This window comes from Gastrolobium bilobum, unplaced genomic scaffold (genome assembly GCF_033153095.1).
Source record: "Gastrolobium bilobum isolate Gb01-03AN ecotype WA unplaced genomic scaffold, APGP_CSIRO_Gbil_v1 utg81816, whole genome shotgun sequence".
Classification (NCBI taxonomy): domain Eukaryota; kingdom Viridiplantae; phylum Streptophyta; class Magnoliopsida; order Fabales; family Fabaceae; genus Gastrolobium; species Gastrolobium bilobum.
Genome location: NW_026898789.1, coordinates 35,663 through 52,260, shown reverse-complemented (window position 1 = coordinate 52,260; position 16,598 = coordinate 35,663). Strand labels below are relative to the sequence as shown.

Here is a 16,598-nt window from a genome sequence, read left to right as displayed (position 1 = left end):
TATTCCTTTTAAGGGTTCTTTTTATTTAGGGTTTATTAAGTTTCATCAAACGCATATGTATTATTATCATGCTAGTCGAAACCTATGTCAAACATCTATATGATTACACTAGTCGTAATTGGACGTGCATAATAATACATACAAACGCGATTTGTCCAATTTCATGCATACTAGTCGTTTTTAAAACATAAAAGCATACATCCGCGATACACTATCTCATGCATACTAGTCGTTTTAAAAACATACAAGCGTATAAAACAATTTTATTTGAGACAGTCATGGTGCTCGCGCATTCTTCCATCTTGCTCCTTAGGCTTCGGCTTCTTCTCGTCTAAATGCCACTAGCCTAATTCTCTAATTACAACATAATTAAAAAACTCCAAAACATCTTTGGAGGGACAAATGAATATACAAAATTTAAAATTCAAATTTACACCTCTATTTTAAATAGAGCAAAATTACACCTTTAATTTAAAATTTAAAATTTAAATTCGGGCACCATGACCATCCCCTTCCCTTTTGCGCCTGGAAATTTAGACAACTTGCAAGCACAAAATATTATATTAAACATGTTCTCACATATATCTTGATAATTTAACAATTAAAATATCGAAACAATAATCAAAATTTCAAAATCTCCTAATTTTCCAAAATGGCCGAATCTTGTATCATTATACATAATTCAAATCCTTTTAAATTCTTTCTCAAAGAACACAAAAATTAAACCATAAACACAACATATCACAATATGGCCGAACCACACATTCACATGTATGAGAAATTTTATCACAAAAATTTATGCTATGATCATGAACAATTCATCTAACCAAAGCCCAAAATTATCAAGATCACAACATCAAGATCAAGAACCCTAACTTTATTCATGTGATCAAGATATGCCATGAACATTTCATGCATCTTGAAATAAAATCATGGAGAAAACCAGGCATTTGAATATTCACATCATGGCAGAATCATATTCCTTTTTTAAAAAAATGTTTCTTTTGAAAACTTTCACAAAGAATTATAAAGAAACTAAACCATGAGTACATGTAGATATATGAACATCATAATCATATTAATCAAGTTCATAAAAGACAATCTTTAACATTTTAAAGTATTGAAATTTATATCCATATGCCAAGAATCAATCTTTAACCTCTTTAAAGAACTTTTGACCGTGAGAAAACAAATTTCACAAACAAAGTACCATCACCCGCCGATAGTAAATTAACTGGGCTCTGATACCACTTGAAACAAAATGGCCTTGAAGGCCGTAGGCATGTGAGGATGAAAACAAATTTTTTTCAAAAACAGAAACACACATGCCAATCAAGATATGTACTTTAGGACGTAATGATATACCTTGTTCGTGATTAAAACTCCAAGGTGATCAATGTAAGGTTTGAAAGGGTTCAAACCCTTTAATGTTGATCCACACCACCCTACGTCAAGATGCAAGAACCCTTCTTGAAAAGCCACCAATTAAACACCACAAAGAAGGTTGGCTAGGCATTCAATAGATGAAGGAGGAGGCAAGGTTAATGTGTTTAGATGAGTGAAATTTTCAACTTAAAACTTCACAAAAGTGGCGCATGGAATTGATGAGAAGTGGCTAGGATATTCTTCAAAACTCTCTTAAGAAAAACCTAACTAAAGGATGACCAAAGGAGATGAGAGAGTCTAAGCATTCAAGTCATATTTTTCACTTAAAAATCTGATCAAAGTGGCACACACCAAGGGAGAAAAAGGTGGAGTTGTTGAAATTCATATTTTTCCAACAATTAAATATACATCTATTCCTAGCATGCATAGTAATTGTTATCTTACCCCCTTTCAAGATGAAAACCCCAATATTCCTATCTAGGATTCTAACCCTCAAACTATCCTCAACTATTAGATTGATCAAGTCTAACAAAAAATATATAAAATACGCACAAGGTAAAGATAAAGATAATTATATGAACGAAAAACCATAAATCAATCCATCGTAACAAGGGTTCATATAGGGTTCGTGACCCTAACTACAATAAAAAGTAACTAGCCAAACATAATCATGGCCAAAAATCAAATATTCATAAAAGCATAAAGTAAAAGAGAAGAAGAAGAAGAAGTAGAAGAAGAAGATCAAGAATTTCTCTCCGAAGCTCTCCTTCTGACGCACGACGGTCTCCTTAGGTCAAGAATACCTAATTCTATGCTGAGCCTCCTTTTTATAATCTTCTTTTTCATCTTCCAAAACTACCCTTTAGGAAGCACGGTCTGTGATTTCGCAATCTGGCGCTCTTAGCGTCAGATCCACGCCAAGAGCGTGGATGCCTCTGAATGCTGACGCCACTAGCGTGGGTTCCACGCTATCAGCGTGGGAGCAATAATGGTTTCACGCCATCAGCGTGAGTTCCACGCTATTAGCGTGGAGGTCTCTGATTCTTCACGCCATCAGCGTGATATCCACGCTATGAGCGTGGATCTTCATTTTGGCAAATCTCCATTTGGCTCCAGTTTTGTCTGCTTTTCCTACAAAATTAGAAGGAAATCAGTTGCACAATCTTTGATTGAGATTTATCAAATTAATAGTAATTCTAGCCCTTTTTCTCCAAGATTAATCAAGATTTCTTTCTCATTTTGGCTAAAAATCATATATATGCTAGAGGCATATCAAATCATTCCCATATTTAAACGTTGTTGTCCCCAGCAATGTACAAGACTCAATCCAGGACATATTCAATTAATCCAACATAACAATCCATAGACACTCTCAGACACAATATGCCATGCATGCCTGACCCAATATCATAAACTCCCAACAATGTCATCAGCTACTTAAAGATACAAGTCTACATTGATTACCCCTCACACAGATAAATAATGTCCACTCAACACTCAGTGTTTAAGGGTATCATGAGCACTCAATCAATCACAGCTATAACACTACCATAGGCTTGATCATATTCTCAAAAATTCTTAAAAATGAAGAATCAAACACATGCATCAATTGATCAAAAGGACTTCACAGGTTATAACTTGGCCGGGTTAAAGGGTAGGAATATATGGACGGTAGCTCAAACAACAATGAGATTGAAAAACTGATATTATTTCACCTTTTATGCACATTCGCCCTTTTTTTCTTTTTCTTGCTTTTTTTTTAAGGGCACAGATGAAATTTACATCCCCTAATTACTTGACCTTGGTGGAGCTTACCTCAATTTCTTTGTTTTATTTTCAACACATCAGTAATTCAATCTCAATCAAGGTAAGTCACATGGATATAAGCTAAGCCATCAATCAGGCACATGTCATTTATCAACAAAATTAAGTTCAGGCTCAAGGGGCTAGCAATGGAAAAATTTCATATAGGTGGATTATTTTGGCCAATAGCTAACAAGAACAAAATGCCTTTATCATATCAACCAATGCATGCTTTACAGAGAAACAGATCAAGTTCTAGAGTGTTACAACAGTGAGGTCTCTCAACAAGAAAATTTAGTGTTTAAGCTCAAACCTCACAGCTATAGTATCAATATAGACTCAAGAAAATTGACTTCAGACATTATCAGAATTCCACAACATCAGTTCAGGAAAACGAGCAATCATGTAATCCAATTGTATCTATGCAATGTCATGCCAGAAAGTCATACAACATGCTTCCAAGAATTCAGTCAAGCACATTAACTAGATAAGCACATTTAAACCTGAGAATTACTTGAAAAACATATCATTTTTTTTTAAATCAAGGGCACACAAAATACTACAAAAATAACTAAAAAAATTAAAAGAGTTAGAATATCTCCCCTGATAGAAGAATTGCAGCAGTTCTAAGATGCAAGCCTACCATTCCCAGATTTAGAGAATTGTTGTCCTCAGCAATAATTAAACCACAAGAAAGAAGAAAAACCTGCACGATGGAACAAACAGTGGCATATAGGATAAACTATAATGCGCACGTTAAAACATCAGAGAGAGATATACTAACACAAAGTAACTAAAAATACGAAACAGAAAAATAAACTAATATACAAAATCTCCGTCAGCAAGGAGATATCAATCATCCACGTCATCCCCCTCAGCAGCGTGGGATGACTCAGCAAATGGAAGATCTGGTGGTACGGGATGCTTTGGTGTATGAGACCACCATTCCCAGATTTGTTCCAAACCATGAAGCCATGTTAAGAACTCTTTGAAGCTTTGATTTTTCTGAGAGATAGAGTCTCGGTGTCTCTTGTCAAACTTCAGCTCCTGGTGTCTCTTCCAACTCGTATCAAAGAGTTTCACCACTTCCTTTCTCATTTCCTTCTTCTTGGTTGGATTACGTCTCCTTTGAGGCATCTTCACCTCTTTGACATCATCTTTTAGAGTTTGAGGAGGCTCTTTCAATTCCACTTTTGAGGTACCATCGTCTTTGTAATCTTCAACTTTTTCAGGAACCTCAACCGTTACATTTTTTTCTTCTTCCTTAAGGACTTCAAGACTAAAACAATCCTTTTTGTGAGAAGACTGTTTTAAAGAATCAAAGACATGAATAGTAATGGTTTCATCACTCATTCTTAGCTCGAGCTTCCCGTTTTCAACATCAATCAGTGCTCGAGATGTAGCTAAGAAAGGTCTACCCAGCAAAAGAGGCATCTCAACTCCCCCTTCCATGTCCAACACCACAAAATCAGCAGGAAAGATGAACTTGTCCACCTTCACAAGAACATCTTCCACTATTCCACTAAGCTTCCTTATAGACTTATCAGCAAGTTGAAGAGATGCCAAAGTAGGCCTCAACTCGGTGATCCCCAAGGATTTACAAATAGAAAGGGGCATCAAATTAATGCTATCCCCAAGATCACATAATGCCCTGCCAATTTTGGTGTTGCCAATTTTGGTGTTGCCAATTTCAATTTGAATATTGAAGCTCCCTGGATCACTAAGCTTGGGTGGAAACTTCTTCTGTATTATGGCACTACACTCCTCAGTGAGTGTTACTGTTTGGCACTCTTGCAGCTTATGCTTTCTTGATAACAAGTCCTTCATAAACTTGGCATAATTGGGCATATTAGCCAAGGCTTCAGCAAATGGAAGATTGATATGAAGCTTTTTGAATATATCAAGGAACCTGGCATACTGTTGCTTCTGAGCATCCTTCTTGAACCTTTCAGGATAGGGTGCCATGGCTCTCACATATTCAGGACTCAGCTCAAACTTCTTCTTTTCAACTGGCTTCTCCACTTCAGCAGGTTTTTCAATTTCTTTTTCTTTTTCGGGCTCACCTGCAGTACCTAGCTTTTTCTCAGCTTCCACATTTATGCACAGCTTTTCTGGAGCTGCCACCACTTTTCCACTTCTAGTTGTGACAAACATACAATCCTCCTTGGGATTTGTAACTGTGTTACTAGGGAAAGTGCCTGGAGTTCTATCAGCAACTTGCTTAGCCAGCTGGCCAATTTGATTCTCCAAATTCCTGATAGAAGCACTCATGTTTTTAGTATTGGCCCTATCCTCTTCCATGAAGGCATTGGAGTGTTGAGCCATTTGTCCCACTAGCCTCTCCAAATCAGAAGGTTCCTTGGTTTGGACTGGTGGAGGCTGCAAGTAGTTGTTTGAATTGTAATCAAGGATTGTGCCTTGGATCTTCCGTTGATAATTATTTCCTCCAGGAGCAAAATTCTGACCTCTTTGAACATTTTGCTGTTGAGGTCTTTGATCATACCAGATGTCATTCACTTGTACTTGCTGAGGTGAATCAGAAGGAATCTCAGGACATTCATTAGACTCATGATTGCCCTGGCAATATTCACACACAACAGCAGCTTTAGTCTGAACACTAGCAAGCTGCATCTTGTCAAGCCTTGAGGTCAAGTTTGCTACCTGCTGAGATAGCAAACTATTTTCAGCCAACACTGCATTATTACCTTCCAGTTGAAGGATACCTCTCTTAGGTTTGGATGACAGCACTTCATTTTCATTGGCAGCCATCCTCTCAATCAACTCAAGAGTCTCATTTGCTCTCAGAGTTTTAATAGTGCCACCTGCTGCACCATTCAACACCATCCTCACCTCAGGTTTGCAACCATTGAAGAAGATTCTAACCTGATTACCAGTAGTCAAGTTATAATGAGGACACCTCCTCAATAAATCCTTGAATCTGTTCCATGCTCCGCACATAGTTTCACCCTGTAGCTGGGTGAAATTGGTGATATCATTCACCATCTGATTGTACCTTTCCATCGAGAAGAACTCAGCAAAGAACATCTGAGACATATCATCCCATGTAGAAATACTTGCTGCAGGCTGCTTCTCCAACCAACTAAGACCTTTTCCCTTAAGAGCAAAAGGGAACAACCTTAATCGAATTGCATCATTAGACACTTGAGGATGTTTGGTGGAGTCACAGAATCTCAAGAATCTGTCAATAAATCTGTGAGGGTCTTCACTCTCCCCTCCTCCAAACTGGTCACTCTCCACTAAATTTATATGAGAGGACTTGAGCTCCCAATTGTGGGCAACATTCGGCTGAACAATGCTCGCATTGGGCCTGTTGAATAATGGAGTGAGAATGGAATCCATGAATGGATTATCTGCTTCATCGTTTGCTGCCATCTTGTGTGCTTCTTCAGACAGATTTTCTAACTCGTTGAAAGCAAGCTTCTTCCAAGCAAATTTTCTGTTCCTCTTTTTTGTTTTTGTAAACTTCAAATCAAGTGGAAATTCTGGCTCTTTACCTCGCATACAACTCAGAAAAGAGATTAGTAGCACTGTTCAAGAATCAAAAATAAAATAAAAAAATTCAATCTTAAAAATCAAAATCAATTGATATAAGAAATGTCAATCCCCGGCAACGGCGCCAAAAACTTGATGCTCACCGGCAAGTATACCGATCGCATAAGTAATATAGATAGTAAGTAAAGTATCGTCTCCACAGGGATTGGGTCGAATATCAATTAATTGTTCCTTTTAAGAATGGAAGAGTTCAAAGGATGTGACAAATATTGTCGAATTGTGTGAAATTGAGAACTGAAAATAAAGACTTGTTTTGTAATTTTTCTGTAATGAAGAATAAAAATAAGAACAAGAATGATTTGATTTGTAAAAACGAGAAAAGCATTGTAGCTAGGACACACTCACCATATGATCCCCACTTCTTACTCTGAATTGATTTACAATATTCAATTATATAATTACTCAGATAAATTATTATCTAGAATTAATTAGTTAAATCCCAATCCCTTGGCAATTTAACCCTTTAACCTCAATTGGAATCCTAATCCCTTAGTAACCCCTCATGAAAATTAAGCAATGAACTCAATAATTTAAGCATCTGCAATTAAATATACATTTATTCCTAGCATGCGTAGTAATTGTTATCTTACCCCCTTTCAAGATGAAAACCCCAATATTCCTATCTAGGATTCTAACCCTCAAACTATCCTCAACTATTAGGTTGATCAAGTCTAACAAAAAAGATATAAAATACGCAGAAGGTAAAGATAAAGATAATTATATGAACGAAAAACCATAAATCAATCCATCGTAACAAGGGTTCACATAGGGTTCGTGACCCTAACTACAATAAAAAGTAACTAGCCAAACATAATCATGGCTAAAAATCCAATATTCATAAAAACATAAAGTAAAAGAGAAGAAGAAGAAGAAGAAGTAGAAGAAGAAGATCAAGAATTTCTCCTTGAAGCTCTCCTTCTGACGCACGACGGTCTCCTTAGGTCAAGAATACCTAATTCTGTGCTGAGCCTCCTTTTTATAATCTTCTTTTTCATCTTCCAAAACTACCCTTTAGGAAGCACGGTCTGTGATTTCGCAATCTGGCGCTCTTAGCGTCAGATCCACGCCAAGAGCGTGGATGCCTCTTAATGCTGACGCCACTAGCGTGGGTTCCACGCTATCAGCATGGGAGCAATAATGGTTTCACGCCATCAGCGTGAGTTCCACGCTATTAGCGTGGAGGTCTCTGATTCTTCACGCCATCAACGTTACATCCACGCTATGAGCGTGGATCTTCATTTTGGCAAATCTCCATTTGGCTCCAGTTTTGTTTGCTTTTCCTACAAAATTAGAAGGAAATCAGTTGCACAATCGTTGATTGAGATTTATCAAATTAATAGTAATTCTAGCTCTTTTTCTCCAAGATTAGTCAAGATTTCTTTCTCATTTTGGCTAAAAATCATATATATGCTAGAGGCATATCAGTGGGCTTCCAAACTTCTTCTTGGGCTAACAACCTTTATTAGGTCCAATACCTTTAATGCTATATCATCAAGACAATAAGGTGTTAGTGTGTGACCCATTAGGCCCAACATAGCCACTGACATAAATGGGCTTGGGCCCAACAAGCCCACAACCCATTTAATGACAACACAGAGCACTCGCAATGCTTTGTTGCCCCAGAGCTAGTTAGGTTAATGACATGATCATCCTATTACATATATTTGGTTACCGTATGTATTTCCTTTTGTCTCGGTTACCTTCCCTTTAAACCTAGGGTGAGAAAATGTATCAACCCTTTTGCTGTTTAGGGTAAGCTTTAATTCGAAATAGGGAATTTTCAATTTACTGACTCTAAAGGCAGATCATCTCATGATCTCTTTTACTATGCATAGATTCCCGAGTCCTGTAAATGTCATCCCGATTTATCCGGTTTACAGATAACCTAATACCTTACAGAGATTTGACGAATTCCTTTAACTTATCACCCTAGGCATGTGCTCTTTCAGGACATGCCCAAAAGTATACCTATGAGTCTCCATGTTTCAGGCAGACGAGGTATACAATCAAAATATGCCTTCTAGAAGACAGTCTAGGTGACAACTTAGGTTCTAAGAAAAGACATACCCAAATATTAAGAGACTGCTCTAATGATACTTTTGTAAGATTTCCTCATAGAGTCTCTTTTTGGGTCTATTCAGTGCGAGCTATACCCTTATAGGTCCACCCACGACTTTAGCTAAGACATCTCCATATCTGTAGCTCATGAGGTCTTTACCTTGTATCCGAATACAAGTAGATAAGTCGTGCTAGTCTTACCCGAGATTACTGATCCCCATTCTCAGTGTCTCTAGAGTAGGAACATAAAATTAGGAATAAACATCTGGTATCCTTAAATCCTCATGATCGTGATCTCATCACAGATACTCAAGAGATACCTATTTTATTTCAAGGGGTTTATCCAGTTACTCATATAATATATTAACAATAATATTGAGACAAAATATGAAACAGGATAAAGAGTGCTTATTATTTATTTCCGAAAATATAAAAAGGTCCACATATGTCCTAATCTAATCAAAAGATTGTCTCTAAGACATCCATATACTAACAATCTACACGCCTCGGATCAAAATCTTCATCAACATGGCTGATTGCACCCTTTGGGATTGTCTTCATGACCGAATCATCTTCATGAACTCCCACAATCAAAATTTTACATCCTTAATTCTATTGCATATTTGTATATCAAAATAATGATATAAAATTTAAATCAGGACAAATACAATCTCATTTATCAAAGAAATTAAAAAAATTCAATATTCAAAATTCAAAACTTAAACATACATGCAAAGCACCATGGCCATCCATATATTCATGTACCTAAAAGAAAGTTTAGAAATGAACATACAAAAAATTTGCAAATTCTAAGCAAATATTGAATCATCTACAATGAAAAACATCAACACTTGATGATGAGCCAAAATTCATGATCAAGATTCGAACTTTATTATGTGATAGGGTTGCTTTGGCTATACTTAGGCGGCGACTAGGGTTTGGAGGTTCCAACCACTATGGTTTCAGCACTCCTAGTCTAACTAGGCTTATACGAACCAACCTAGCCCCAAGACAGATCTTGGCTGCCACTCTTATCCCCACAAGGTGGTGTTTTTACCATGAAAGGTTAAAAACTTATCACAAAAAGAAACATGCTTTCATAAAGACATAATTTTTAAAGAATCTTGTTCAAGAAAATTATAGATTTTAAAATGTTTTTGACAATTCAATAGTAAGAAACCCCACATATCAAAAGTAACGAGCATGGCTCCGATGCCACGTGAAAGTTAAAATGCATGTTGCTTGACATTCAAGCAATATGATCATGAGGGTGAAAAACAAAAATTTTATTCTTGTTAAACGATGCGAAACCCGTAACCCATATAGTCCTAATGAATTATGCCTAGAATCTACCCATTAAAATGCATAGGGTTTAGGATTACCTTTGTCACTTGAAGGCGTCAAAGAGTATGATGCCCTCTAATGGTGACCCACACGATTGTATCTTGGTTGCTTGTGGAACTTTTTCTCCTTGAATCCTCCTTCTCCTTGGATGCTTGCTAGGCAATGACAAGGTGGAGGCATCAAGTGTTTGGTTTATTTCTCAAGACAAGGATGGTGTCTTGAGGTTAGTTATTTGGGCGCAACAATGGAGGAATGATGGAGGTGAGATGGCAGCCAAGAAAGCTAGAGTTCTTGGTCTTGAAGGTTGACCGAATTTCTCGTGTGTGTTACTACATACTTAAGCTCCACTTTTCATGCTTATGCAATTAGGGTTTTACAATCCTAATTGAATAACACTACTTTGGCCCACATCCATAAAGATATGGTTAATCCTCTTAAGATATGGTTAATCCTATAGTCTTAGAAAACCCCAATAACAATTATTGGCCTAAACATTCTAGACCAAGCAAATGAGAACAACCTTTAGTGTGTGACCCATTAGGCCAGAGTAATCTCGTATATAAATAAACTTGGACCAACTAAACTTCTTTAACGGGCCTAATTCATTTAATGACCACGTAAGACACTGCCAATACTCTACGACCCCAGAACTAATCGAGTTGATCAAGTGATCTACCTTTCTAATTTGGATACCGTGCCGACATCATCCTTCACATCGTCATTAACATTTAGTCGAGAGCAAGGATAGAGTATCATCTATCTTAATTGAATAAATATAGCTTATCATAAAACTAGGAATCTTCTTCTAATGACTCTAAGACGGATCATGACTCCTCATGATCTTTTACTATGCATAGATTCCCAAGTCAACTAGAAGTCATCCAAGTCCTACTGGTTATTGTGAAAGACTAATCCCTTGTAGGGGACTATGAGTCTTTTCGGCATGTCCATCTATACTCATGTATTCAAGTTATACCCAAGAGTATATTATTCTCTCTATTTTCAAGCGGATAGAGTTTTACAATCAAAGTATAACCCCTAGGACATAGTATTCGATGACATCCTCAAGTCTAGGACGATCTGCACTACTAAACGATGAGAGACTTTACAAATTCAATGATACTCTCTCCAATGAATAATTGTGGAGTCTCTCTGCGGGTTAGTCTAGTGCCATTTGTTCTCTAACAGATCCACCCACGACATCAGCTAAGGCATCTCCACGCCTAAATTTTATGAGGTCCCTACCTTGTATCTCCATACAAGTAAATGATGTCGTACTAGTCTTGTTAAAATCATCAATGCCCTATCTTGGTGATTCAAGACTAGTAATAGACATATAATGTCATCGAGTCCTCATGATCATGATCCCTATCATAGATTCTCAAATGAAACACATGTTCTATTTCTAGGGCCTTTATTTTTAAACGCATATTAATCATATTATTCAGGCAAGACATAAATATGATAAAGATAAAATTTGCTCAAATTCATTAATCATGAAATATTAAATAGTACAAGGTGTTCATCTGATTATATAGATTATCTCTAGAACACATATATACTAATAGGGTCTTTTAACCTTACGTTGCGGATGCCATTTTGTAAAACCTTCTCTGTACGGTGGATATATGCGCTAAGTTAGTATTACCTCTGATACACGGACACGACAATTTTTGAAAAATTTGCGTGTCGGACACGGACACGCGGTCAACATTTGAGGACACGCGGTCAACTCTTCGACACATTCCGACACATTTTTCGGACACGCAATCAACTTTTTCCGACACGCGGTCAACGCTTGGACACGCTCGGACACGTTTTTTTTTTTAAATCTTAATTTTATTTTATTAACTAAAACAAAAAAATTATTTATAAATTAATTTTTTTCTATTATGAAATACGATATGAAAAATTAACAAAGTACAAAAAAAAATTTATTTACATTTATGTTATGAAATTTAAATATTTGATTAGTTATATGATTAGTTATATGACTTGTTATGGACTCTTATATGTATTAAATATAAATTATATTATATATATTAAAATTTTTATTTAATATCTAAATGTGTCCCAACGTGTCAAAATATGATATTTTTTAGAATTAACGTGTCGGCGTGTCGTGTCGTGTCCCGTGTCAGTGTCCGTGCATCATAGAGTATTATTGTCTTACTTTTTATCCCATGGTCTATGCTTGTTGGGAATTATTTAAATAGTAGACATGTAGTTATCATTGCCGACGCGTGGCGTTACCGATTACCAGATAATTATACTTCGATATGTCATTTAAAGAGTTCAACAAATTTATGTATCATTATATTCATTAAATAATTTGATAACATATTATTAAATCATAATATAAAAGTTTAACAACTCATAGTAATATAATAATAAATTATTAAATAATAATATAAAATCTTATGAGAGAGCATCAAATTTGCAAATTAAACATTAATTCATAAAAATATTATCGACCAATTTTTATGTTTTATATATTTATATAAAAAAAATTATACTTACAAAAAAAATTATACTTACAACATCTTTTTTCTTATAATACATCATTCGTTATTATGTCTATAGTATGAAATGAAGATAATTGTTTTTTATACTATAAACTATCACTTGTTTTGGATACTATAACAAGTGATATATTATACAAACTTTGATTTGCCCGTGATTCTATTTTTTTTTTATATGGCATCAATTTTAAACACATTATATGCATGATTGATATATGTTTATGTATAATAAATTTTAAAATAATTAATATTAACATATATAATTGAAGTTAAAAAAATTTAAAATAAATTATATTTAAGAATGATATTTTAAAGTTTTATACTAATTAATTTTGTTTGAGTGATATAAACTAAATTTAATTATAAATAAAATTATTAAAGAAAAGGGACATGACACACTTCACTTGTACTAATTATTTTTTATTGTGCACTGCATCACATTATGCAAACTGTTATGGAGATGTTTAGTTTTTTTATTGTGCACTTCACTTGCACCAATTATTTTTGATCGTGCACGAGAGAAAGTGAACCTTGATCTACATGTGTTAAGAGTCTTTTTTTTCTATGACTTACATCCAATATGACAATTTGTCTTTGTGGGCAAAAAAAATTTAATTATTATTTTTTTAATAAATATTTACGAAAATATAGTCATTTTACCACTAAATACGAATCTATTACACTCAAACACACTTAGAATAGGTGTGACCACTCACGCCCATAAACAGGCGTGACTCAATAGAGAGACACGCCTAAAATAGACATGACCGGAGAGGAAAGAAATACGTCCCATTTGGACGTGACCCAGGAGGGAGACATGCCCAACCTGAGTGTGAATGAGGTCCTCCGTAATAATTTGCTTATACTGACATATGAGATAATAGTACTTTCTCCTAGTTTGTTTTCTTTTACATAATTACATGCACCACTGGACAAGGTTGATATAGATAAAATATGAAAAGAAATCAATATGGTTTCTAAAATAAACAAAAAGATAAATTGAATGTATAAAAATATATTTTGTTTGATGCAAAAATTAAATATGATTATTTACTTAAAATCCAACATACTTTTATATGAAAGAATAAGAAACAATAAATCCAACATAATTTATGATTTATGATTATTTTTTAATGTGTAGAATTAAATATTGTGCAAAATGGAAGATGCAAGGCACTTGGCGATATTCATGCACTGATGTGCACTGTCGTTTAAAAGTTAGAATTAGATTTTTTTTTTCTTTCCGGAATAGAGGGAATAGGTATAGTTTGGAGTTTGGAGAGCTTTCACATGTACGATTGAAAGTTATGTTGTGAAAATATCTGTTAAACTTCGGAGAGAAACAACGTGAGAAGAGATCTTGGCCTTCAAGACAAGTAAAAAATCAGTGGCCTTTAACCAAAAAAAAGAAAAGAAAAAAATCAATGGTATCTCGAAAGCTGGAAGGGAAAAACTTGGGGACTTGGGGTCTTTTGTTTGAAGTAGTGTAAAGTTAATTTTAAAAAAAAAGTAAACTTGATAACACAATAATGAGCAGTGGAGCAAATTATTACGGAGGATCTCGTTCACGAAAATTTCTTTCTGTTACGGATGCACTGTAAATTCGGTGTATCTACCACTCATATTGTAACATGTGTTTTATTTTTGTCAAATCAATAATAAATAAATTATTTTAAAATTAGGAGAGAGAGTGATTTGATATAAAGTAAGACACGTGTCACAATATGAGTGGAAGATGCACCGAGTTTTCGATGAATCTGTAGTACCAAAGATATTCTCCTCATTCACGTCCAGGTGGGGGCGTGTCTTCCTTTTGGGTCACGTCTAAATGAAGTGTGTCTCTTTTCTCTCCGGTTATGTTTATTTTAAACATGTCTCTTTCCTCTCCGATTATGTTTATTATAAGCATGTCTCTCTCTTGAGTCACACCTGTTTATAGGCACGAGTGATCACACTTATTCTAGAAGTGTTTGAGTGTAATAGATTCGTATTTAGTTGTAAAATAATATATTTTTGTAAATATTTATTAAAAAAATAATTATATTTTTGTAAATATTTATTAAAAAATAATATTTAAATTTTTTTTTGCCAATTTTTGTATAATGAGAGCATGATGACTCGTATAAGATTTAAACTTAATATATATAGGTTAGAGAAGAGACTTAACATAACTCTTGTCAATAGTTTATATACAATTAAGTCCAGTCAATACTAATGACTACAATGTGTTGTCCAACTAAACACAATACGTACCAATAAATCCATAAGCTCAACTTATCATCATCACAATAGGCTCATTATATTAGTTAAATTAAAATATTCATCAAACCGATTAATTTAAAAAATAGAAATATAATAATTGATATTGTTCATGTATAAAAATTTCTAAGAATTTATCATTTGTTGATAGGTTTATGTTTTATTTTTAATTGGGATATAAAATAAATAATTATAAATACGATATATTTAAAAACAATTTCATCGATAATTAATAAGAATTTATAATATATTTATATTTAAAATAAAATAAAAATAATATTTTAAAAACATTAAATTAATATCAAGATAGGTATTTGATTCACATAAAACACTCAAATCAGTGGTGAATACTATTTATATATCCTCACGAAATTTAATTTAATTTGTAAATTCTATATTATTTGAATTTATTAATTATGTTACGTATTTTACAATTTTGTTATTAATTTTTCATAGTCTAAAAATATTTTATTGGGTGCTTATTGTTAAATCAACGTTTCAAAATTTATAACGATGCTCAATCAATATACATCTTATTGTACATTTTTTAATCTATATAGCCAAGTTTCTAAAATTTTATACATACATATATGATATGTATGTAATTATAAAGAGCGGAAATATAAATTGCAAAAATATAAATTGGTGTAATATAAATTGCTACAGCAATTTTGCATTAACTTAGAGTAAAACTCACTTAAGTGAATTTTCTCTCATCTTTTCACCCCAAAAAACCGAAATGGCCATCTTCCTCCATGGAAGTTTTTGTAGTATATAAATTTTTAACACGGTTCTTAAATTTTAACATACCATAAGAAATTTCTAATAATAGTATAATCGCTGCAACCAAACTAAGATTTTTAAAATTGTTTGAATCTAATTACAAGCTTTTAATTTATAAACATAATTGAATATCCCCTAAATAATATAGAGACTTACCTATTGATTTCACCAAATAAAATTCAAAGTCTTCAGCGTGAAATCAATGATGCTGACCTCAAACTTTTGGGTTGAATTTGCAAATTTAAGATAACTTCACTGGCTTTTTAGCATTTTTTTGAATTATTAATTCTAATAATATCTAACAACATAAATTTAAGTTAAAATGATAATAAATCGTTCATATACATGTTAAGAAGTTATTAACAAAGTTTTTTTCACTCTAAAATAAATATTTTTTAAAGTTCTCTCATAAATTTTTTTACAATAAATTGTTTTAAATAAAATAAGTTAATCTAAACGCATATTTAATTGATCTAAATAGTCACTTATGTTAACAAAAGAATAATATTATCTATATACACTTATACATATATATCACCTCATATTTATATAATTTTAATTATGTGATTTTAATTGATCTCACCTAACTTGTTGTGCTCTAAACTTTAGTCTCACAAGTAACAACCTCATATAATGTACTTGATATTGATAAACAATAAAAAAATTTGAATAATACTCACATGGGATTGGCTAGTGATGTGAGAATTGTGTTCCGGAGAAAGAATCTAGCTCTAAGAATAAGGATTGATATACATCTTGTATATGTCTACGTCATCTCACCAAACGATAAATTTAGAATGTAGATGTATTAAATGGAAAATAACACCAATTATAATGTCTAAGTAAATATGTATGTGAGTTTTGTTCTGA

At 33.7% G+C, this 16,598-nt stretch overlaps 1 non-coding gene across 1 annotated transcript; it reads left to right on the top strand.

Moving 5' to 3' along the window:
• The first annotated feature begins 6,088 nt into the window (after positions 1 to 6,088).
• LOC133284146 (small nucleolar RNA R71) lies at positions 6,089 to 6,194 on the top strand. Its single transcript, XR_009747867.1, has one exon. It is a non-coding gene; the product is annotated as a small nucleolar RNA R71 (small nucleolar RNA).
• Positions 6,195 to 16,598: the final 10,404 nt, after the last annotated feature.